This window comes from Zalophus californianus, chromosome 9 (genome assembly GCF_009762305.2).
Source record: "Zalophus californianus isolate mZalCal1 chromosome 9, mZalCal1.pri.v2, whole genome shotgun sequence".
NCBI lineage: Eukaryota > Metazoa > Chordata > Mammalia > Carnivora > Otariidae > Zalophus > Zalophus californianus.
This window is the reverse complement of record NC_045603.1, coordinates 48,270,166-48,296,057: the sequence shown is the minus strand read 5'-3', so window position 1 is coordinate 48,296,057 and position 25,892 is coordinate 48,270,166. Positions and strand designations below refer to the sequence as shown.

Below are 25,892 nucleotides of genomic sequence, written 5' to 3'. Positions count from 1 at the left end.
GGCATGACAGCGCTCCTGATCCCTAGTGAATGGTTTGGTCCCCTCCCAGCTGATGTGTCACTGGGTCCACACTGGCCTTTGGAACATTATGCTGGCACCTACTATAGTCCTGACCATTTGCCTCTGATGTGTCTTCTCACACTGCAGCAATTTGTGCATCCTCAGGCCTCTGCGAATTCTCTGGTCTTCTAAGTGCCAACACATCCACTCATGGAAGCCTAAGAGACCTCCTAAGAGTCAAAGTTCTGTCTCATCCATCTAGCCACTTGCCAAAGCCACAATTATTCCATCACTTCACATGTCTGAAAGGCTCTTTCCTCCAGAGTTTCAAGCAGTGATAGGGGAAAAATTGGACTCTTCTTTGAACTTTCTAAGCAGGATACATATACTGAAAAAACTGCATCTCTGATTCTCCTTCCTTTCTTCCTCAGCAGTCCACAGCATGGAAGGGAAAATATCCCATTACCTGTAAGGAACTTATTTTTATATCCTCTTTGCATACCCTCTCTCTTTATAGCCTTTCTGAGGTGGTATTTTGTCTTTTTTTTCTGAAGTCATAGCAGTGGACAGGTTTCAGAGAGAGAAGCTAGTTCACCCACCAAGAAAGAGGCATCTGGAGAGATTCCAAAAATATTCTGTCATACCTAACTTGTATATAAGCTTCAGTTTCCTCAGCCAAAAAATGGGGAAAATAAACCTGGACCCACTCTCCAGGGATGAAGAGCTCTATCTCACTCTTGATATCCTTCTGGATAAAAACTCTAGGAAGTGGAATGTTATAGATCTCTACTTCATAGAGGGCTTGCCCTCTCAAGAAGTCTATGCTAGTACACAATTCTACCTGCCAGATTAGCCATAAGACAGCATGTCACACACACACACACACACACACACACACACACACACACACACACACACACACAGAACCATTCTCTACTCATACCCTCCCTCTCTTTGAAAATGTCCTTCAATCTGTGTTAGGCTCAAACAGCAAGACACCGATTAAAATTTCAATATAGTTACAAGTCTAGTGAGTTAACTTTTCTTAAATGATTCAAAAACCTTAAAAACACAACTTACAAGCACCTGTAAGAGAATTATTCATTCAGTAAATATTTTGTGAGCATCTACTATGTGACAAGTATTGTGCTGGGTTCTTGGATGCATCAGTGGTCAAAACCAACCCAAAAACCCACAACAAAACAAAGGAGGCAGGAGGAAACTTTTGGAGATGATGTAGGAGTTTATGGCACTGATTGTGGCAATGGTTTCACAGGTGTATTATTTACCTCCAAATACGTCAAGTTGTATACATCAAATACAATCATCCATCAATATAGCAGTTTGAAAAGTAGACTATGACCCTTGCCCTCATATTTTACAAGAAGGGAAAAGGATGAGAAAAAAGGAGGCAGATAAGCAATATACTTAAAGTATACATATATATAAATAAATAATATTGTACATTAGGAACAGACAAGTAGATTAATAGGAAAAGTGGAACACAAATTATTACAATGATTAAAGTAGTTATTGTTTTACCCTCACTTAGCATATTAAAGATTATTGACTCACTTATTCATATTTCTCAATTTATACCTTCCAGTGTTAAAGTAACCTTTAACCAACAGAGAAAGAAATATTATCTCAGACCACCAAATGCTGCAGTTTGCAGGTTATGATCAATTAATCCTTAATCAAGACCTGGGGCGGGGTGCCTGGGTGACTCAGTTGTTAAGCATCTGCCTTCAGCTCAGGACATGATCCCAGAGACCCTGGGATCAGGCCCCGCATCAGGCTCCCTGCTCAGCGGGAAGCCTGCTTCTCCCTCACCCACTCCCCCTGCTTGTGTTCCCTCTCTCGCTGTCTCTCTCTGTGTCAAATAAATAAATAAAAATCTTAAAAAAAAAAAAAGACCTGGGGCTCTGTTGAAATTTCCAGAGTGATTCAGACTTAATCCAGTGGCCATTTTTGCCTTCCCTGTCTGCACCCCCTCCTCTTTCTAGCGTCACAGGGTACTTACAATGTCAGTGGGTCTTTTCAAGACCACATCTTTCTTTCTTTCTTTTTTTTACATCTTTTACACTGTTCTGACTTCTGGCGATCTGTCATGTTTTTCTGAAATGATATGTTCTTAAAGGTTTCCTTGGCCAGCAAAACACACTGTTGTCCTTTCATTATTATAAATAATTTTGGAATGATTTGTTAGCATTATGATCAACTTATGACGCCTTGTTAGCATCTCTTGATAATTAGTCCAACCATCCAAGAGGTTTTGTTTCCTAGAAGATGAGAGATTGTGTTTACTCTGAGTAATATGGTGAATCTATCTTCTTTCAACCCTCAATTTCTACACATGTATTCCTACGCGGCTGGTCACAATCTTTCTTACTCTTGGTATACCTCTCACTTTTTCAGAACTCCTAGGATTACTCATAATTCTCTTTACCTTGCCTACATACAGGAAAAGCATATATTTATGTTTAATAAGGGACCATATATCCAATAAAAGAAACAGAATACTCACATATGTCAACACAACCATTCCCTTAAAATTAATAAAAATTAAGCATATCTATTATGTTCAATCTTCTTTCATATCACAATGTCTTTTGTGAACTTCATCTTTCCCCATTTTGATTATCATCATGGATTCATGGAATCAAGAACTCAACTTGTTTATGAATAATTTTTTATACTGAAATGGTTTTGAGCTGGACAGTGGAAATCCCTCAAAGCTGACTCCGTTGTCAGCATTACTCCAAGTATTTTTAAAGCCACTCTGCATTCAGACAAGAGTAAAAGGTCCACCTCGTCTTTAAAGAGCTTGAGTTCCTTTTAGTGGAGAGTTAGAAAAGAACGAAGTCCCAGACATCACAGAGCACATTTGACATTTTATTATCTCAACCTCTTTAGTGATAGAACATGTTAGGAGTACACGTGTATATTTTTAGTTTAGCTTTGATTTCCTAAATTCATGTTATTTTCTTCTGAAGTATTTCTTTCTACAACATACTTAAATCCAGAATGAGACAGAACCCTTCAGAAGGGGTTCAGATCAGTATTATCCCCCATTTCTACCCTCCAGCTGAAGCTAGAACTCAGATCCTTTTTCAGCAGCATTTACTCATCTTTCAGCTTGGAAATTGGGGAAAGTTTCACACACACAAAAATAACATCTGAGCCAAGTCTTGAAGAACCAGAGAATTTACCAGCAGACTGGTGGTAGGGGATGGGGTGGGGATGAGATATAAAAGGTACTCCAGATAAAACTGAGCACATATATAGGCACATCATGTGTGAAGATCCAGAGGCATGAAAGGGACTTGGAGTAGAATGATGGGAGGAGAAGGGAGTGAGAAGAGATGAAGGCAACACTGTATGTTTGGTGAGTGTATGAGAGATCTTAGTGTGCCACACTAAGTAGTTTCATTTTTATCCAGTAGGTGATCGTAGTACAAAAGTAACTAGGTGGTTTTAAGAAATGTCCTGGAAAACTAGTCAAGGTAAACTTATAATAAATTCAAAAAAGTTATTAATGTATACTATCAACCTTCTTTCAGTGTGAAAAGAGTTCTTCTAGAAGGGGGTTAAAGAAGGAAAATTTTATGTATAAAACTTCTAACAAACCCCTGATATTTTTATAAGCTGAAGTTGATGAGTCAGTTCTAATGGAGATACCATCTCACTGTATGATGGTATTACTTATCCATCTCCTTCACCCACAGAAGAAGGGATCAGACATTGTGCCATTATGGTAGTCAGAATTCTAAAATGACCCCCATGATCTATGCTCCTGGTGTTACATGCATGATTCCATTACATCTTTGATTAGGTTACATTATATGGCAAGAGTGAAAGGATTTTGCAGATGTAATTAGATCCCAAATTAGTTGACAAATTCATCCAAAAGGAGATTATCCTGAGTGAACCTGACTTAATCAGTTGGAAGCTCTGTAAAAGGATTTTGGACTTCAAGGAGGTCACATAGAAATTCTCTTCCTGGTTTTGAAGAAGCAAGCTGCCACAATAAGTTCTACAACTACAAGGAAATGAATTCTGCCAACAATTATGTGAGCTGGAAAGAAGAATTTGAATCTCAGATGAGACCCTTGACCTAACCAATACCTTAACTACAGATATTGTGATACCCTAAGCAAAGACCCAGCTAAGCCAAGTCTGGACACCTGACCCATGGAAACTGTGAGATAATAAGTATATATTATTTTAAGTTCCAAAATCTCTGGTAATTTGTTATGAAGCAATAGAAAACTAATATACCTATAGAATGGTAAGGAAAATCACAATAGAATTAATACTTAACCTATTAAAATAGGCAATGTGGTTATGGTTAAAGGCTACATGGGTTCATATCCCAACACTACCACCTACTGGCTATGCAATTTGGGCATGTTTCTTCATGCTTCCATGCCTTGATGTCCTCATTATGAAAGAAGGATAAAGGTAGGGCTTAACCTCACAGGATCATTCTGAGGATTAAAGGACTTAATTTATGCAAAGTCCCTATAAGGGCACCTGCCATTCAGTAAGCACACTATAAAACATTAGCTATCTTCATATGATGTTTTTCTACTTATTATCAATGGATCTAGATATATCAAAGGCTTTCTTCCTATACCCCCCCTTAACAAATAAGAATATCATTCTATTATAAACATTCAAGGCATCTGATAAAAAGATCAAATTTATCACTGTGTTGTGTTTCATAGTCAATTTCAGTCAGAAAAAAATTAAATAAAGGATAAAGTAATATAAGAAAACATGGTCTCAATCTTAAACAACAAAAATAGCTGGGGGAGGCCTTATCATATCTGGAACTCTTTATGCTCCCTTAAGATTTGGGGATCAGTCACAGTTCCAAAATAATCACTAAGACACATGAGCAGCTGCTAAATTCTTGTGTTATAATTGCTATGTGTTATTTCCAAGGAATTGTACAATGCAAATATTCCATATCTATAAAGGCAATTGAAGGAGATTACTTTGGGGAAAGCTATTTAGCTATGGTAGGTAGAAAGGCAGGTAGGTTAGTAGGTTGGTAGGTAGATGGATAGATGGCTGGGTAGAAGGAAACAGATGACCTGGAATCCTAATCATGAGAAGATACATCTTGAATTCCCTGCATCAAAAAGACTGAATTTTAAAGAAAATATCAAAAATGTAAGCAGATTAACACAATTGAAATTAATTTCTTGCTCACAAAATGGTTTAAAGTGAGATCAGTAGGGAAATTCCTCTCCCTGCAATCATTCAATAACCAAGACTCTTTCCACCTTGTAGGATCCTCCCTATCCTATGGTTTCATTGTTATTTGCTTCCACCTGACAACAGGAGAAAGAGCATGAGGGAGCCCATGTGAGAGGTTGTAATGGACCAGACTGAAAGTAGCATGAATTTTCCCTTTGCTCTCATTCTCTTAAGGACAACTCAGTCACATGGCCATACCTAACTGCAAAGAAGAAAGGAAAATACAGTGTGGTCTTATGCCAGGAGGAAGTGGATTTCAGTGTACAGGAAGCAGTCTCTGCCATAAGTACACATGCAATTTGTGTACTTGTGCAGCTAGTACATGATTAAAAATTTACAGAAGAAAATATAACTTTTGAGTCAAAATAATCTAGTTTCCAGGGGTGCTTGGGTGGCTCAGTCAGTTAAGTGTCAGACTCTAGATTTTGGCTCAGGTCATGATCTCAGGACCCTGAGATGGAGTTCCTTGTCAGGCTCCATGCTCAGCGGGGTGTCTGCTTAGGATTCTCACTCTCCCTCTGACCCACCTTTCACTCTTGCATGCCTGCTTGCTCTCTTAAAAAAAAAAAAATCTAGTTTCCAAACTTAGCCCCTTGACAGTTGTCTGATCTTAGGCAAAATATCTCCCTTCTCTGTGCCTTAATCTTATCAGTTCTTCATCTTTTAAATGAGGATTTGAAAATCCTACAGCTTAAGATTCTTAGGAGACTGAAATGAGATAATATGTTTAAGCTCATTAGAATAATGATTGGCATTTATTATTATCAGTTATAAATATTTCATTCTAACTGTATTGTTGGTTTGGGAAGACAAAGAAGCAAGATGTCCTATTATTTGAGCTAAGAAATCAAATGCACAGAATCAGAATATATTAATTGGATTGAGAAGGTTTTAAAAGGTAGAATCCTCACGCAATAGAAGTTCATTTCTTGCTCTTGTAAAAGTTCCTGGGCAAGTGTTCACATTAGCAAGCATCTTCCATGCAGTCATTCAGAGATCCAGTCTTTGTCCATCCGGGGCTTGCCCAATCCCTAGGGTTTTATCATCATTCTATCCAATGTGTAGAGATACACTATGCAAGCAATATGTGATGTGGTTTGAACTAAGAATTAAGTGTTTCAACATTAGAATATTTGAAGCTCACAGAGAGAAAAATTACTCTAATTTAAAAATAAAATGAAAGCAACCTTAAAATATTATGTAATTGAAAATGTTGGCAGTGTAACTCTAGAGCTGAGATACATAATAATCTGGTTATCACGTATTTAGATTCAGGTTGTTTCAGATATTTTTAGATTTAACTTCTGCCACATATAAATGTGTATCACCATACTTAAGGAACTCCATGAACATTCAGGTCCGGAACTGGACCTGAGCTATGCACTGCTTATCATCTGAAGCAAGTAACACTATCATTGATAAGCTGAATTCTGTATAATTGAAAGGATTAATTTACAGAGTGGTTCTGAAGTCTGGATTACTGTGAGGATGCTGTCTAATCAATGTAGTTACCAAAAGCAGAGAACAGCCCTTGTTCAGCATTTCTCAAAGTTGAGTTATACACAGACTTCTTTTACAGAAAATTAATTTTCACTAAGCCCCAAGAATATATCCATGGTCTTCTGGTCTTCAGATTCCAATCTGAAGAATATAACCTTAATCAAAATAACTAAGAGCAAAATATGGCCCTGAATGCCTCATCTTCTTGGTTTCTCTATCATATTTCAACTTCCCTGATTTCAAATCCTACTTCCTGTACCCCCTTGGCACACTCACACACTTTTTGTGCTGTCCTCTCCAAAAAGCTTCTCGGAACACACCCCCCTCCATCTGATTGCCTTGGTTCTACCCAAGTTACCTCTTAGGCCTTGTTATAGTTTGATGAACTCTTGCCGACCTGACAAACCTATCGGGACCAGTGCCCTCCTCCATCCCATGTGCTTCATTTCACAATATGGGAGTCAATGTTCTCACTTCTGTAGGTTTCCCTGCTTCTGAGTGCTTACCTTGGCTGGACCACATATTAGGGAAGAGGGCAGAAGGACACTCAGGGTACCATCCATGTGCCAAGCCTCATGGCATCATTTCATTTATTACCCTGGTGTCCTTGGGAAATTACTGGAGCATTTCAGCTTCCTTTCCACCTCTGCAAAGTGGGGATGGTAACAGTTTCCTAGGCTCAGATAATAGCTACTGTTTATTTAGGTTCGTACTATGTACCTGGCTCTCTGTCAAGCGTTAAATGTATTATCTCATTTAATCCTTATACCATCCCTGGGAGGTAGGTTCTTAGTATCATGTCCACATTTTTAGATGAAGAAATTGAGGCAAAGGAAGGTTGAGCAGCTCAACTGGTTTGGGAATAGCCCTTGGAGCCTTAGAGTTTCCAGGTGATAGCAACCCAATTCATTTACTTGCTTCCTGAACTACAGTAACAACAGAAACTGTTATGACTAGAAGCACATTTACAATAAATACATAGTCTCACTGTGTGCTCCCTTGAGCAGCACTTCTGTGGTGGTTCTTTGCCACACCAGCCCATTTCACCAAAAGTCAAGCAACACAAACTTAAATTTGACCTAGTTTAATCAAAATGTGGGTTGTGGTTCAATTATTTGACAATTGGTTACTAAGAATTTAAAGTGTCTAACCACCACTATAAATGTAGTCTTTCTCTTGTGGTCTCTCTCAGAAACTAAGGTTGTCATTTCTCACTGCTACATATACCCTGTAACTCCCCAGTAACCTGAAAATGCAGAGGGAGCTGTTCACCACAGAGCCCATATTTCAAGTTGTGGAATTAAAGAGGCATCATGGGATAGATCTTGAGATGACATTCCCCCTAGTCAACAAGTCCCAAATGTCAGCCCTTATATTTTTTGTCTGCAGTGGACTGGTAGCATTAGAACCTTGATTTTCCTCAATACCGGTCTCTATTATTTACTTCCCACTTAAGGACGAGACAGACTCAAGTGGAGAGGAGGAAAACAGACTGAACTCAGGACTGCTGGTGTCAAACGGATGGTCAGACCACAGCAAGCTGATACCCACTGGCTGTGCTTCCCTCCACTACCAGTACCATGGGCTGAAGTGAGGGGATGAGAGGGCCCAACTGTGTGGGAGTCAAGACTCATCTCTGCCCTGCTGGCCACACCCCTGCTCAGTCTATAAGGCAGGAGATGTTTTGATTAATAGACAAGGACTATACACCAGATTCCAATGCAAGAGTGAGCTGTTGCTTTCCTGTTTCCTGTTTGGGTCACAGGTCTCCTTCAGCTACTCTGGAATGTTAAATCTAGCAATCTGTTTTGAGTTTGGAAAGGTCTGATGTTCCTTTATGTGGGGGTGTTCACTTATCAGAAGAAGAAAAAGAAAAAAAAAGTCTCCCGCTGTCAGCAGGGTAGTGTGGAAATGTAGCACATCCTACTCTGACATTGCTTTTCTGCCTCCTGAGCCCCAGTCACTAGATTGTGGTTTCCAGGTTGTTTTGCTTTTTATTTCTTTCTAATTGGTTTTACCCTTCATGCCAAATATCTTAAGTCACATTAATTAAAGACGTAATATTTTTGAAGTAACAGGGAAAGCGGGTATCAGCCTCCTGCCAGGATGGACAGATGGATTTACAAATGCTTTGCCTTGTGTGAGGCCCTTTTGCTGATCCTCCTGGAGTGGTGGATTTTGATAGCATTGCCCCATACCTCCATGGCTCCCATTTCCTAATCTCCAAGGGTTGAATTCACTGCCACCTACTTAACTCTCAGGGAAAGCCTGACACTTATCCAGATTTCCCCAACTTCTCTTTTCCGACCCTTGCAACAGTGGCTATCCTGGGAGTACCTGACATACGAGGCTTTGAGCTTCAACTCTGGTCATGTCCCCCTGGCAATTACCTCTACCTGGGACCCTAAGCAGTTTGCATGACCACTAAAGGTGTGAGAGCAATTGATATTTTTGGAAACATTAGATGTTGAAGGTCAGTGCTTGTTTTAAACACACACACACACACACAGTTTTCTGTGTCTATGTCAGTCTTCTCAATCAAATAACACTGCTTGACTCATTTAGCAAGTATTCATCACCTTCACCTGCCTGCTTTGGATGCATCACCACCATAAGAGAACAAAAAGAATGCAAAGCAACAATGGCCAAGGCACTTAGCATATCTTAATGATACCCTACTCCTTACTATTTGTATTCCCATTTTAGAAAGGAGGAAACTGAGGCCAGGAGAGGTAAAGATCTCTGCCCAAGGTCACATAGGACTGTCTGGCTCCAGAGTCCACGCCATAACCACCATGCTAGGTTGTCTCCAGAATATCCCAAAGTAGCATACTCTTGATTCTAGAGCCAGGCGTCAGTCCTGAATCCTTGCCTTTTGTTCAACCCTGGTGAATTATATAGAATGACCCAGAAGGAAACATACTTTGCTTCTAGCTCTCCCTGGAAGCCCTGATCCAAAAAACTAACAAGCCACAAGCCTCCTGCTTCTTCCTTTCAGTGTCGTACTCTCAGGCTCTGGTGTCAGGGACCCCTGCTCTGTCTTGGCCCTGGCACCAGCCAGCACCAGCCCTAGATCTGGCCCAAACCAGCTCCCCAAAGGATCTCTTCACCCCTTCTATTTATCTATTACTTACAACCCTCAGGCCTCTAAACAGCATGCACCCACACCACCCCTTCCTAGCCTGGGGACAAAGTGGGGCAGAGCAAGAGAAGGCAATGGAAGGCATGAGCCTGGTCTTCCTAGACTGCTATCACTAATGGTTTCCACCGCACAGAGGATTTTCATTCCAATATCTCCACTGTAAGTCTTCAATGGTTCTTTCTTCTCCTATCCTGGAGGACGCTGGAATTAGGGAGAATGAAAGAACAATAGTGATCCTTTGAGAACAGCTGAGGTTTTAAAACACTTAGGAGTACCTACATTCTTAAAAGAAAAATAAGTACAAGAAAAACAATCTATAATAAGTGAGAAAGATTTTAAATTTCTGAGATAGAAGAGTTCCAGGTGGTTTACAAAGCAGGGTTGATCATAGGAGTGGGTTGCTATGGTGTAGAAATGGGAGCCATCAGGAACCACAGGGCTGGGTGACTCATCCTCATGCATAATGAAACATCCAGGTCAATGGACAGAGCTGGGATGGAAGGTCTTTCATGAGACAAACATCAAGGTTCTCTGCGTTCAGAGGAGTCACCTTGAGTTCAGTACATGACAACCATTGGACAGGTAGAGGAAAGGTGTATATGTAGATGTGTCCATCTCAACAGGAAAGATTATTGGGGGGTGGAAGAGGCTATGCTAAACCAAGGAAATGCTGCCTCCACTTCTCCCTAAAATAAAGGGAATGGAAGGAATGAGAAGAACACATGCAACTAGCTTCCTCCAGAAAGCATTTCAAGGTAAGTCATGTCAAAGCCATGTATCTAACCTGAGCCCATGGTTTGAGGAGGTAGAAAGCCTAGATTCTCCCAGCTGGTTTAATTCTACAAACCCCATCAAACTCAACAAGCACATGTTTATACATCACTAACAATATCTATTATCACTTCATGTGCATAATATAATTCCAGCCTGTGGGTAGTTTAATTAGGGAAAGACAACTACTGGCATATAGCACAGGGTAAAAGACTTTGCCACCTAGTATAGAAGGAAAACTGCACGCATTAATAAAAACAATAAAACCTTTGCTCTTTCTGTGGTAGAACTCATTTGGTTAGAGCTCCCTGAGGCATAGGGAAGAAACATGCAGTGGCAAAAGAGGGAGGTGAAATGGCATGGGACAGAGAAGTGAAAACAAAATGGGAAGGTGTTATCAAAGGAGAAAACAACAGAACTGGAATGACCAAGCATTGCTCATGATAGCTCAACCTCACCGCAGCACAGACATGCTAAGCATTTGCCTGGCAGTTATTGGAAAGCCTATGGACAGCCAAACAAAATGGTAGTCCTATTTTATTGGATTAGTTGGTAACACATATTTTTAGCACTTAGACAAACATTTCTGTGCAATTTAGGTCTGAGAACCAGGGTTCAAGTTTTGGAATTTTAGGGAAACAACTTCCCCCCAATGTGTTGGTGGAGGTGGCAGCTGCCAAGGGAAGCACCACAGTCAGGGCTATCCTGCCTTCCTTGGGCAGCAGTGCACAAAGTAAGCAATGTTCCTGACCTCAGGAATTCTCAAAAGTCTTTAAGAGATGAATGTGCAATAGGACACTCCAAGAGGGAGGTACAGTAGGTGACATGTCACAAATATATTTAACCATTGAACTCCATATTCATGCCAATCTATTAACATATACAATAGTGTTCTGTTGAAACCGGTTTGAAAAACAATAAGCTCATGATGATTGATTTTATGTATTGACTTGGCTGGCCACAGTGTCCAAATATTTAGTCAAACATTACTCTGGATGTTTTTATGAGGATATGTGGAAGAGACTTGCATTTAAATCAGTAGACTTTGAGTAAAACATATTGCCCTCCTAGTGAAGGTGGGCCTCATCCAATCAGCTGAAGACCTGGATAGAACAAAAGGCTCACCTCCCCTGGGCAAGAAGGAATTCTGCCAGTAGACTGCCCTTTAGACTTCACCTGCAGTGCTGGCTCTTTCTGGCTTGCCAGCAGGCTGCCTTTACATCCGAACTGCAACCTTTCCCTGAGTCTCCAGTTTGCCAACCTTGCCCCCCAAATTTTCAACTCACAAAGCCTCCACAATCACATGATCCAGTTTCTTAAAATGAATATTTAATTTCTGTATCTATACTTCCTATTGGTTCTGTTTCTCTGAAGAACCCTGACTCACATACTAAATTTGGAAAATAGAATGGAGTCTATTCCCAGGTAGTCAGATTAACTGTTATTCATGGCACAAAGAGCAAGAGGAACATACATATTGCTAGTGCACCATACAAACAGATTTTGAGATAAAGGGCATCTAAAAACCCAGGCACTACGACCAAATATGAAACATGTCAGAACAAAGTGAATCTTAAAAGGAAAAGCACTGATGTAAGAACTAAGGGACCAAAACATCAGATGAAAAAAATCCTGGACTCTTACTGAGGTCTTATCTAAGGCAAGCCAGACAGACCTAAAGCTTTTAGCTGACATGCAGGCAGAGCCTTCAACTCTGGCATATGCATTCATGCTCCAAAAGCAAAGCCACAGAAGGAGAGAAGTGGAGTCACAGGCTTCTGCATGATGAAGACACAGCCAGAGAAAAACTGAAGAAAAGCCAAAGCATAGAATCAGTGAGGTTTGGGCGGGAAAGGCCCAAGACAAGGTCCCAGGGTCCTTACTGATCTCACCCAGCTTGAGGCAAGGAGCCAGGAGCAAGTCATCCCACCCTTCTGGGCAAAGGCTTCACATTCTTCTCACACATGCTACTTTGAAGCCTCTAGAGTTATTGGAGCTTCTATTAACAAATTCTAAGCATCCACACCACAATTCACCTTAGCTGCGCTTATGGTCCACCTATTACCTGACACACTGTATTTATTTGATTTCAATACTATGTGGTCTCCTAAACAGAATTTGATGTTTATAATAAAAACACAAGGACATATATTTAAAAAGAGTGAAAGACAAAAGTCAACAAAGAAGAAAGAGAAGATTATATTCTGTTTTAAGAGAAAAGCCATAGAAAGAATAGCTAGATTTGAAATTCAATTCAATAAGCATTTACTATAGACGTCTCTCCAAGTCTAATTTCTACACCAGCATCGCACAGAAGTTAGGAAGGCTGCTATTTATCTGCTGTGATGCTGGGCCCAGTTACTTAACTCTGTGACTCTATTTCTCTATCTATAAAATGGAGGTAACAGGGGGAAAAATAAAACTTTCCCAGAAATTAGCACAACTTCAAACTACTGCCTATTTCTTCTATTCCTAACCTAGTGAAAGTTCCTGAAAGAAAAGTCTGAGAGAGGGCCAACATTTATTGTGCACCTACTATATGTTAGCACCTCACAAACGAGCCCATTTAATCACCAAAGCTTGTGAGAAAACTTTTTTTTTAAAAGGATTTATTTATTTTTGAGAGGGAGCACAAGTGGGAGGGGCAGAGGAAGGAGAGAAAATCTCAAGCAGACTCCCTGCTGAGCACAGAGCTGCGGGGCTCAATCTCACAACCCTGAGATCAGGATCTGAACTGAAACCAAGAGTTGGTCGCTCAATGGACTGTGCCACCCGGGGACCCTAGAAAACATTTTCATCAATTACAGATGAAATGAAGTCTTAGAGATCCTAGAACCTAGATCAGAAGCTGCAAGTGACCTAAAATCTACTCTCTTGTGAAGCATAGCATGGAGTGATGCTCCATAGAGCAGGAAACCAGGTCAACCTGCCTTAAAATCACTCAAAATGCTTGTGCCTAGATTCTCAGAGACCTACTTAATTTCATTCTCTTGATAGTAGCAGAATTTCAATTTCTTGATAGTAGTGGTTTTAATAGGTCACCCATTGCCATGATTCTTCTGCACACTCAAGAGCCATTGGTTTATTGGTCATGAGCATGGACTCCGAAATTAGGCCTGGTCCTGGTTTTGCTCTGTTATAGATATGTGACCTTGGGCATATTACTTAACCTTTCTGAGGTTTTTTTTACCTTATCCAAAACATGGAGATAATACAGGATCATAAGTTTACTGCAGTGAGGGGCACCCGGGTGGCTGTTAGTTAAGCAACTGCCTTCAGCTCAGGTTGTGATCCTGGGGTTCTGGGATCAAGCCCCGTGTCAGGCTCCCTGCTCAGCGGGGAGTCTGCTTCTCCCTCTCTCTCTGCCCGCCCCCTCTTCGTGCTCATTCTCTCTTTCTCTCCCCCCGCAAATAAATAAATACTGCAATGATTAAATAAATGCTTAGTGCCTAGTTCAAGGTTTGGAACATGGTAATTATTATTTCCTCCACATAACATTAACTTGATTTGCTTTCTGCTTCCTCATTCAACTTTGGGATTCACTTGCTTTGTTTTCTTCCCCATCATTTAACTGAAAGAAGCCAAGTGAACATTACCAGTGGCCTCTTGCTAAATGCAGTGACCTCTTTTCCAATCTCACGCAGCTTTAAATCCATTTTGTCCATCACTTATTCATTAAAACTGTACTGTGCATCGGTTCTGGTCCAGACATTGGGCCAGGTAGAAGGTATACAATGATGAATACAGCAGGTGCAATATCTACCCTCACAGACCTTTAAGCCTATGCTAGGAACACTGATTTCAATAAGTAATCATATGGTGCTATAAAAGAACAGCTTGTCCTAAAAGAAAATGACAGAAAGGACATTTTGTCAAAGAGGGTCAGGTAAGGTCTGAAACCTGAGAAGGAGCCAGGTATGAAAATAATAGTTCTCAGGGTGCCTGGGTGGCTCCGTCAGTTAAGCATCCAACTCTTGATTTCGGCTCAGGTCATGATCTCAGGGTCCTGAGATGGAGCCCCATGTTCGGCTCTGCACTAGGCGTGGAGTCTACTGAAGATTCTCTTTCTCCCTCTCCCTCTGCCCCTCCTTCCTGTGTGCTCTCTCTCTAAAAACAAATAAATAAATAAATAAAAATTCTCACAGAAGGAACAGCAGCATGTGGGAAGACCCTGAGGTAGAAAATGAGCTTGTTGCAGTGCAGGAAGTAAGAGAACATCCATGTGGCTGGACAAGAGGAAGGGTGATAGGAAATAAACTGGGAGAACAGGCATGGGCTCAGCCATGCAGAGCCCTGTAAACCGTCATGAAGGTTTGTACTAATCCCTAGGGCAACCTGGGGCCACTGGAAGACTTTGAGCCAGAGGATAATATAATCACTGTGGCTGTGAAGTGGATGGATTAGACGGGGGACAGAAGAGAAGATGAAAGTACAGTTGGTTTGGATATTTTGGATTTGGGTGCTGAAAGTGGAGGTGGACACACAAATGGGAGAATTTAAGATAAATTTCCAGTGGAAAATTGAGAAAATCTGGAGATGAACTGAAGGTGGAAAACAAAAAAGAAGAGGTGTCATGAACTATTCTGAAGCTCAAAGTTGAGCAACTAGCAGAATAGTAGAGCCACTTACCAAGAAGAGGCATGAAGCGTCCCCCTGGGGGAAGTGCCAAGATCTGTACATTTGTAGAAATCTCCCCCGTGATTCTGATGGCTAGCCCTTGTTGAGAAGAGGCAACCTAGAGAGGCTGTATAAAGAATAGTAGTCAAGTTTAACAGCTAACCATCATATCTTTCTTTGGAGGTGCTTTGCCTTGTTCAAGTCTTATCACTTCCCTGCTATATTACTGGACAAGTTGGTTTCTTCATCTATAAAATGAAAATAATAATAGAACCTGCCTCATAGGTGCCATAAAATGGTCATCTTAAAAAACATTTGGAACACTTTCAAGCTACCATTTTTAGATCAGTTGAATAAACCCAGTGTTTTCACATCTCTGAGGTCTTGCCCTGCCCTTTCCTTGATGGATTCATCTCTTTTTCCACGTGATGATTTCCTATATTCTTCATGGATAGCTTTCCTTGATTACTCCTCCTACCGCCACTGACCCCAGCCAATCATCTAGGCCATTTCTCTTGCTTGCATGATCGCAGAACTTAACACATAATATTAGAGTTATACTTATTTGTTTTCTGAAAAAGACTTAGGACTCCTGGAAGTAGCTGGCCTTATCTTATACAAATTTATACCCACAGAAATTAGTCTGATGTCATGGCTCGAAGCCCAGAATGAGTTTGTTGGATTTAAATGAATTTAGCTAAATTAAAAGCAGGATACTCTTAGGGAATGCATCTCACAAACTAAGTCTCTTGTTTAATTATACGGTATCATATGGATGCAGACACAGCAAGTTACACCCCAGGGATATAAAAAATTCACCCTGTCTATTTAGGCCCAACTTTAAGCCTAAACCAGTCATGCCAAACATAACACCTTTCTTATCTACCTCTCACCTCTGCTTTGTTCTTCCTGAGCAATGTGGGGCCCATGTCTTTCTGTGGAACAGAAGAAGGGGGAAGGGGGGTGTGGAGGAAGACACACTCCTACAACTTTATAAAACTTTCCTTCACCCCTTAATGAGGGAAAGAAGGTAGAGACAGAGCTGCTACTGCATGTGCCGGAACAAGCACGCTCAGGCTGGTTTGAGTCCCTTCTTACCATGTGGTCTGGTGTAAAGAGTCCAGATATCAGTAGGCAGATACCAATATTAATACTGTACCAAAACACCCTGGAACAAACTTTCTAGTAGGACCTGTGGTTTTTACCACGCTCTTGTATGGAAGCACAACTTGGTCTCCTTTATGCTAATGCTTCTGGAGTCTTCAAACCCCAGAAAATATGTGTGACATACTGGTTGTGCATTTTAAACCAAAATAATTTCAGAATTTGGTCTCTCTCATGCTAAGGTTACTAAAGCCTTCAATCTCCAGAAAGTATGCAGGAGGTACTAGTCATGCATTTTAAACTACAGTAATTTGATAAAGGGTTTGAATTTCTAAGGGAAAAGATGAAAGAACTTTTCACTCTACCTTTTAATCTCAAGGCAAATGGGCAGAGCAGGAGACAGTTTGACATGTACAAGCAGATAGTTTTTGGAGCCAAACAGACTTTGTTCAAATCCTGATTCATTCACTTTTTAGTTCTATGCTCATTAGAGTTGTTAGTAATAATTCTAATAGTAATACTAACACTTATATGTGTTTACCACATCACATATTGTTTTATGTGCTTTATATACAGTGACTTAATCTTAAGAAAAATAAAACCCACAAGGAAGACACTACTATCATATTTTCCAGTGAAGGAAACTGAGGCACAGAAAGGTTTAGTAACTGGTACAAGCTAGGTAACAGTAAAGCCAGGACTCAAACCCAGGAAGTGTAGCTCTAAACCCATGCAGTCTGTCTCCAGATACCTATGCCTATATCCACTGCATTTCCCTGCCCCCATGTACTTCAGGAGCACATCACTGGACTCTCAGAATCTGAGCTTCCTTGTCTGTAAAAGTGGGTCTAATGAGGCTGAACTCAGTGAGGCCTGAAGAAGACAATGTAAATTGAACCTCAGACACCAAAGGGGCACCCATACTAGGTCAAGTGCCTTTAATTTCCAACTTGCTCATAAGGTGTTATCAGAATTCTAGGTAAATTCTAATAAAATTCTAATAAAAGTCAGAATATAGAGGGCCTATGGACAACAAACATAATGGCTGGAATGGACAATTTAGAGGTCTTAAAATTTGAGTTTCCCGAACTCAAACTGATTCAGAAGGCAGTCTCTGAAGCCAACTATCTCAACACTTCTAAATAAACTGTGGCTTTTACTGACAGAAGTCCACCAACAGGTAACGACCAGCAGAAGTAAGAGTCCAAAGCTTGGAGAACCCAGAGTGAGACCAATTGTTTAGAGCTGGAGGGGCCAGTTAGAAAAGTCCTTGAAACATGATCTAGGAAGAGACGAGGAAAGGCCAACGTTGTGAGAGGAATTTGCATGATCAAAGGCACTGAGGCATGAGAACTCCCTTCACACAGGGTTAGCGAAGGGGGAGTGGGCTCTGAACAACAGCAAGAGTGAAGGAGGCCTGGGAGGTAGAAGAAGCTCTGGCAAGCCTTGAATGTCACATGACGGACCACAGGCTTGACTCTGTGTGCCACAGAAGTCATCAGGGGTTTTTTAAAGGAAAGGACATCCTCGGACCTGTGCTTTAGCAAGACAATTTGTGTAGTGTTGTGTGTAGGTTAAAGTGAAGAGCACAGGTATGAGGGAGACCGATTTTGAGGGAGACAGTATAAGGAAACATTTGATTTTCTCTTTCACCGATATAATAAAATACACACCAAAATACACCAATATATTAAAATCTTAAGGGGGAAGGGCCAAAAGTTGTCACTGGTCTAAAAATAGAAATATGGGATTACAACCACTAAGGAAGACCAAACTAAAAAACTGTAGTTGTTAACAAACTGCCACATAAAATTTCAGATGTGCAAAGAAAGGCAACTGTAGAATTACGCACATATTTCCACCAGATAACGGAATCTGGACAAAGTACGTGAAGTAAGCAGAGAAGTAAACAAAATGTTCAAAGCTCAAGAAGTGCCTTTACTTTTCACCAAGAAGGGCCAACGTTGTTTTCTCTGAAATCAGCTTTCATATGCCCTTGAAGAGAAGCTGATAGAGTGTTGTGGAAAACTCGACTTCTGAAATCACGATGAAAACTGCAACTCAACCCAAGCAATCTGGTACTATGTGAGAATGACAAGTTCCTGAACTTTTGACTCACACACCCAAAAAAGTGGAGTGAAAGAATGTTTCAGAAGAGTCAAGTGAGAGCAGTAGAAAAGAGCATGCCACTTCCCCACCAGCCACATTTGACCTGAGGGGATGGGCGCTGGGAGACTGAAGGTGGTTGTCCACACTGGCCGGTGGTCCTCCCACAGAATCCCAAACTAAACACCATTTCTTCAAGGTCTCCCTCCTTTTAAGTTGTAGGTCCCCTATTAAACATCCTTCCCCATATTCATCATCCTCAATACTTGTATGGGTAATTAGTCTAAGTGTTTTTCTCAAACATGGCCTTTTAACTCATCTTTAAATATTTTATATATGCATACCTTATTTCCTCAATTCAACTGCAAACATTTTTAAGATGGGAATATTTGGGGGTATCTTTCTGTAATTTTATCATCATGGCTTACATGGCATGTAAAAATTAAAAACAACAAAACAACAGTCACAATAAGAGCTAAGACCTTTTGAATGCCAACCATGTGCTCAGCATTGTTGCTAGAGCTGCACATGTATTAACTCATTTAATTACATTAACTCATTACAACAAGTACGTGAGGTAGCTACTGTCACCGCCCCCAGTTTACACCTGAAAAAAACTGAGGCATGGGAAGGTTAGTTATGTTTACCACACTCATACAGCCAGTAAGTGTATGATCTCACATAGTCTGACATCAGAACCGTGCTCTAATGTACCCTTCAATATTTTTTTCCTTGAATTCAAATTCCAAAAGGAAAACAGAAAAAAAATGAAAATCAGAGGCCCTCGTTAGGAACTACAGACAAGATTGGATCAGGAAAGGTTTGGCTTTTTAAAAATGTGGGTAACAATCTTCCTATGATCTCTGCAGATTTTGTGACCCATCCTAGTCCAGGGTCATCTTTGACATCAACATGGCCTCCTAGACCTCTGCCCCCACTGCAATGCCTTTATCCTAATGTGCTGCCACATACTGGGATCTGAAGATAATGTGAGTATAGTAGATACAGTGGTGGTAAGTAGAAGAAGCACCCCAAATAGAAAACATACCCATTCCTTACTGAAACTGTGACCTCTTCTCTCACTTTCTGGTTAGCTCATAGCTGTGACTGGCCAGTGAGAAGAAGGAGGAGGAAGGACTTCAATGACCCAAAAAAACTTCAGAGCAGAGAACAGAGCAGCATTAGCCTGGCACTTTTCTTTGGTACCAAGTCCCCCTGTCAACCACTGCAGTAAGTACTCATCTGCCTTTGGGTCCTGTTAGCCCCCCCAGCAAACCCCACTGGAAAGTAGGGCTGAGCTGTGAGTGCTGTAGGTATTGTCTCCATTCTGTCCTGGTCCTTTGAGACGTTGTGTTTCTATGGGGTCTACTCACTGTGTTTCCACTTTGACTTCTCCAATATCGAAGATATATTGGCTTCTCTCCAGCTCTCAGGTCTCAGAATACTCTCTTCTTTAGTTCTATCCCTATGATCACTTGGTTGTCCACTTGACCAGCTACCCAAATTCTCATGAAAGGAGAGTTTCACAATAGGTAATATCACATCAGAATACAAACTGTAGTACAAACTGCACCTTTACTCATTCTTACCCTTATCATACCCATCACTTACCCTTATGTATCAGGCACAAGGCTTATTCAGGGCATAACTGGGGTAGGGAGATTGTTAAGCATCTGAGGTCCTGTTTGGTAGGCCTTCAGTTATGACATGAAAAACATCACATCAGATCGTTGTCTAATCTGTTTACAAAGTTTACAAAGATGGCTACAACAATTCGTCCAATTCTTATGTATGTGCCTCCTTGCAATGTAACTTTGTCACCACTCCCATTAAGACATAGAGTCTATTTCCCCTCCCCTGGACTATGAGATGGCCCTGTGACTTCACTTAAGCAGAAAGGGCATCAAATGACTTCAGATCCTTGGCTTTAAAAGGCCTTTCAGCTTTTGCTCTCAGGCTCTTGCTGCCCTGAGACTACCACATAAGGAATCCTGGGCCAGACTGCATGAGGATAAGAGACCATTCCCAGGCAACAGGTAGATCCAACCTCAAGACATGTGAGGGAGGCCCTCCAGCCTCGGTTGTGCTGCCAGGTGACTGCAGCCAAATCAGTGACCCCAGGCAGGCCAGCAAAAGAATCACCCAGCTGAGCCCTGCCCAAACTGCTAAAACAGCAATTTATGAGCAGAAAAAATAAATTTTGACAAGGTTTGTTTTGAAGAAACAGCTAATTGATAAAAACTCCAAATGAAAATTGAGACAAGAAATACCTCATATATTACCATGATACAACATACTATCTTTTTAACAATCACCTTTAAAGTTTTATATATTGTCTAACTGCCCTTCCACTATTATTCCTCCTACACACACACACACACACACACACACACTCTCTCTCTCTCTCTCTCTCTTCAATCTCCCACCTGCCCTGTTCATCTCTTTTGGGCATCTCATTTCTCAGTGTCCATATCGGTGTATTGCCAGCTCAGTTTTGTTTTGTTTTTTTAATTAGCCCCTTTCCCATAGATCTAGCTCCTCCAGTCTATGAAGAGTAGCTATCGCTTGCTATGTGTCAGAGACTGTTCCTCACAATCACCTTATGAGGCAGAGCCACCATTATTCTGCTCATTTTATATATGAGAAAGCTGAGGTCTAGTAGGTTAAGTCTATTCAAAGTCCCAGAGCTAGTCATGAGTGAAGAGGTAGGATGTGAATCCAAGCAGGAAGGCTCAAGTCTATGCCCTTAAGAACTACACTCTGCTGCACTACACTCTCTCGTGGCCCCCAGGCACTCCCCCCGCCTTGTATGTTCAAAACAAAAATCATCATTCTCGTCTCCCAAATCTCCTATTCCTCCTATTCCCTACTCTGATAACGGATTACCATTTACTTACATGCCCAAAAACACCTCCCCCACCTTTGAGGAGAAACCACATCATATGGAATCATGCTCTCTCATCCACCTCCCTACCACCACCTCACATCAGGAGACCATGGTATTTATCTTACACAATTGCAAGTAGGCTTGTTGCTAGTGTCCTTATCTGTGATTGAAAGGGTCAGCAATTTTCCTTTTTCCTTTTTCTTTCCCCCAATCCATGTCTACATCACTACTAAGAAGAATATACATTCTCAGCGGAATAGCTTACCTTGAGAGGTACAAGATAATTAGCCACAGTGGTATGATTATGATTGTGTGTGTAATTGTGTGTTTGCAGGGGGTGTTACTTGAAGACAGGCTAACCAACTCATTCCAGTTTACCCCAGATTTTCCCTATTTTAGCACTGAAAGTCCTGCATCTCAGGAAACTACTCACTCCCTGATCTACAAACCGGACGACGGTCACCCTTCTTGAGGGAGATGTTTAACTAAGTGATTGAATGTAGGAGGCTGTGCTGATATCCTGCCTCCAGTGAAGCCAGCTGGAGTTGTGGCTTTTCTCTTCTTTTCACGAAATTAAATGGAAAGAGAGGCGATGGTCATACCACCAATTTCATAAACTCTCATTTAGGCCAACATAGCAGCAGCTTTTGAAACAGATGACTGTTCTTTCCTTCTTAAAATATTTTCTTCACTTGGTTTCCAGCATCACACTCTCTTGGTTTCTTCTAGTCTTAATTTCTCAATCTCCTTTGATGATTCCTCTCCCATCATCTAATTGTTGGAAAGCCCCAAGTTTCTATGTTTGGACCCTATGATTTTCTCTGTTGGTATTCATTAGATAGATGACTTTATCTAGTGAACCCTAAAGTTCACAATCAATTTTAGCATAGATATAGGGTCAAAGAAAGATCAAAATGTCACCTCTATTACTGGTTTTTGAAATATTTATATTGCAGAACATAATTCCAGGCAAAGCTCAATTCTGTTAAACCATTGCATGTGGTGGTTCTTGTCCTTCTGCCTGGAACTCTGTAGAACTATTTTTCCCCTTGAGTCACAGGGTAACTAGACTTGCTAATATTTTGCTGACTATCTCATTCAATCATAGGAACATTTGTATAACCACAGGCTTCTCCCAGTGCAAACTGCATCTTGAAAAACTCACAACCTGAAAGATTAGAAAATGTATACTCTCTGAAGGCAGACATCCCAAAAAGATACCAGAAAATTAATGAAATTTGATTCTTTTTCCCAAACTCACCAATCAAGTTATGTCAATACTCCTCCTAGGGAAGTGGGACTCTGAAAACAGTGAGAAGTCAGGACTGTAACACTAATGGAGGTTCCTCATAGGAACACAGAAACCAGGTATATGTGTTCTCCCTATAATAAATATCATGTTTATGCTAATACCTTTCCATTACATCTCCAGCTTCCATCTCTTCCCTGAGCTTATATATCCACCTGCCTACTCAGCCTCTCTGCTTGGAAGTCTAATAGACATTTCAAACTCAACATGTCTAATAGAGAATTTGATTATCCCCCCCCCAACTATCTTCATTTCTGTATTGTTTGCTAGGTTTTCTAGGGTAGTATTGCTGCCACAATGAAATACCACAGGCTGGGAGGCTTAAACAACAGAACTTTGCTTTCTCACAGTTCTGGAGACTATCAGTCTAAGGTGCCAGCATGGTTGGTTTCTCCTGAGATTCTTCTCCTTGGCTTGCAAGTGACCACCTTCTTGCTGTGCCCTCACATGCCTTTTCTCTATATACACACATTGCTCTTGTCTTCCTCCTCTTATAAGGACACAAGCCCTGTTGGATTCCAGCCCCACTTTTATGACTTCATTTAACCTTAAATTCCTCCTTAAAGCCCCTGTCTCCACAGATAGTCACACTGGGATTTGGCTTTCAACACAGGAAGTGGGGTTGAGGAAAGACACAATTCAGCCCATGACTAACCCTTCCACAGTTGTCCTCCATTTCAGGAAATGGCACCACCATTGACCAGTTGCTTTGGCCAAAACCTTAGGAATCATGTAGGCTACCAATTTCCCTCACACCCTATATCCAACTCCTTAGTCAACTCTACCAATTCCACATCCCACCACCTCCACTACAGACTCCAGGTTCAACCATCATCTTGTGCCTGCTCTACTGCAGTAGTCTCCTGACCGGTTTTTATTGCTTCCTTTCTTGCCCTGCCACAGTCTACTTTCCATATATCCACTAGAGGTATCGTTAAAAGTAAGTTAGATATCATTACCTCCCTGATTTCAACACCCAAATGGCTTCTCATTATACTTAGAACAAAACCTACCATCATCCACTCCGGCTTACCTCTGTCCTTATTGCAGATCTGCATGCACTCTCTTAAAAAAAAAAAAGGAATATTATGAAGAACTTTATGCCAATAACTCAACTTTAATAAATGTATTGAACAGCATGAGCTACCATAGCTCATTCAGGAAGGAAGAACTAGATTTTGAATAGCCCTGTATCTATTAAGAAATTAAATCTACTTTTTTTCTGCTTTAAGATTTCTTTCTTTCTTTTTTTCTTTTTACTCTAATAAAAAGGCAAGAGTAAAAAAAAATTTCGGGGGTACAGGTCTGTGATTCATCAGTTTTATATAATACCCACTGTTCATTACAACATATACCCTCCCCAATCTACTTTTTAACTACAATCTGTTAAAGAAGTTGAATGAAAATCCTTTCCACAAAGAAAATTCACTGGTGAACTCTACCAAGCACTTAAGCAAGACAGAATATCTAAACAAACTCTTCTAGAAAACTGAAGAGGAGGAAATACTTTCCAACTCATTTTCTGAGACTAGCATTAGTTGAATACCAAAACCAGGCAAAGATAGTAATGAAAAACTAAAGACCAATATTCCCCAGGAGCACAGATGTAAAAATCCTTAACAAAACTTTAGCAAGTTGAATGTGACAATACAGAAAAAATGCCATAGCTCAGGACCAAGTGGGGCTCATCCCAGAAGTACAGTGCTAGAAGAAGGACAAGAAGGCCACTGTGGCTGGACTGAATAAGCTGGGAAGTGAGAAGAAATCTGAGCAGTAAAAGGAAGGAGATCATAAGGCCTGGGCATATGTTCCAAATCATCTGACTTAATTGGTTCCAATGACCCTGAACTAAACAGGCAATACTAATGATAAGCACTTGAGACCCTTTTATAGGCAGACAGGGAGGATTTGGGGGGTAGAATAAGTATCACAGAGAATTGTCAACCTAAGGATTTGGATTTTCAATCCCTGGGAAAGGTACCTGGGAAGCCATTGCAGGGTCTAGAGCAGAAGAGTGATATACCATCATTTGTGTTTTAACGGTCTATTTTGTTGAGAATATATTTTCACAGAGTAAGGTTAGAATCAGGGAGACCAAATAATAATATGTAAAGCAAAGTATTTTGTAAATAATAAACAAGTCAATATTAATAATCAGTATTGCAGTAACGGTCATTGTCTTGGTGTACCATTTCCGACAAGCTGCTCTACATAGACTTCTTATAAATAAGTCTTTTGATAAAATACATTTTGGTGGGGAGGGCTCTCAGAGGAACGTGGGGAACCCTGCTTGGATGTGTACTGAAGTACAATGAAGCTAGTTGTTCACTGTCAGAAACAAAATGTCATGCTGAATGATAGGACCCTAGAATAATATGGCATTCCTTAATGTGATATGCTTGGTCCTGACTTGATTGTGATGGCCAGAAATATACAATATTTAACATTATTCCAAAGAGCTGGTCTCCTGTAAACCATCCACCTACCGTCATTGTTCCCCTGACTGATGGTCAGAGACCTCTTGTAGGGTTTAATTCCTACTTGTGCCAGAGTAATCCAGAAGAAGCTCCATCTACTACTGAACACAAAATTCTCCAGGGCCTAAGAGATTGGATATATTTATCTACAATGGCCAGAGACAATTTAAACCTTTCAGGAAGTAGAGAACCAGAAAGACTGAGAAAATAGAGCCAAAGCTACAAAGAGGTAATTGGAACCAAAGATCAAGTCCAAGATGTGAAGCACCAGTGGGTGACAAGCTTATGTTGAGGAGGAGTTGGAATCAGGATTGTGTTCATGGGTAAGGTTGTGAATATGGAATACACAATAGAGCTTTCTTTTACAAAGAATCTGGAATATGTTTGAGGGTGGGGTGGCCATTTGTACTAAGTGGTTTAAAAAAATGTATATAATCCAATAATGCCTAATTTAGTGCTCTACATCATAATGATTTAATTCGTTTTAACACTCTTAAAAGAATAATGCAATGGCGAGAGTCTATGGCTCCTTTGTGGGTGAAGAGAGACGATTTTTTTTGAAGGAAGTACCCTGTAGAGAATTATCAACCCCATCCACATATAAAGTCAATTCTGACACGTAAATGTTTTTCACAGGTAGACACTACAGTTTCTATTTAGCACATGGGCCTTCCACCTGGGAAAGTCCAGCTTGGCGATGACATTTCGGTC

The 25,892-nt window shown here is 40.7% G+C and overlaps 1 long non-coding RNA gene across 2 annotated transcripts in view; it reads left to right on the top strand.

The window, feature by feature from the left end:
- Positions 1-25,892, top strand: part of LOC113923123 — a 36,974-nt gene that overhangs the window by 2,571 nt on the left and 8,511 nt on the right. For both annotated transcript variants that reach the window (XR_003520180.1, XR_003520181.1), the window contains exons 2-3: positions 19,378-19,497; positions 19,603-19,738. This is a non-coding gene — a long non-coding RNA (uncharacterized LOC113923123). The remainder of the gene's footprint in view (positions 1-19,377; positions 19,498-19,602; positions 19,739-25,892) is intronic.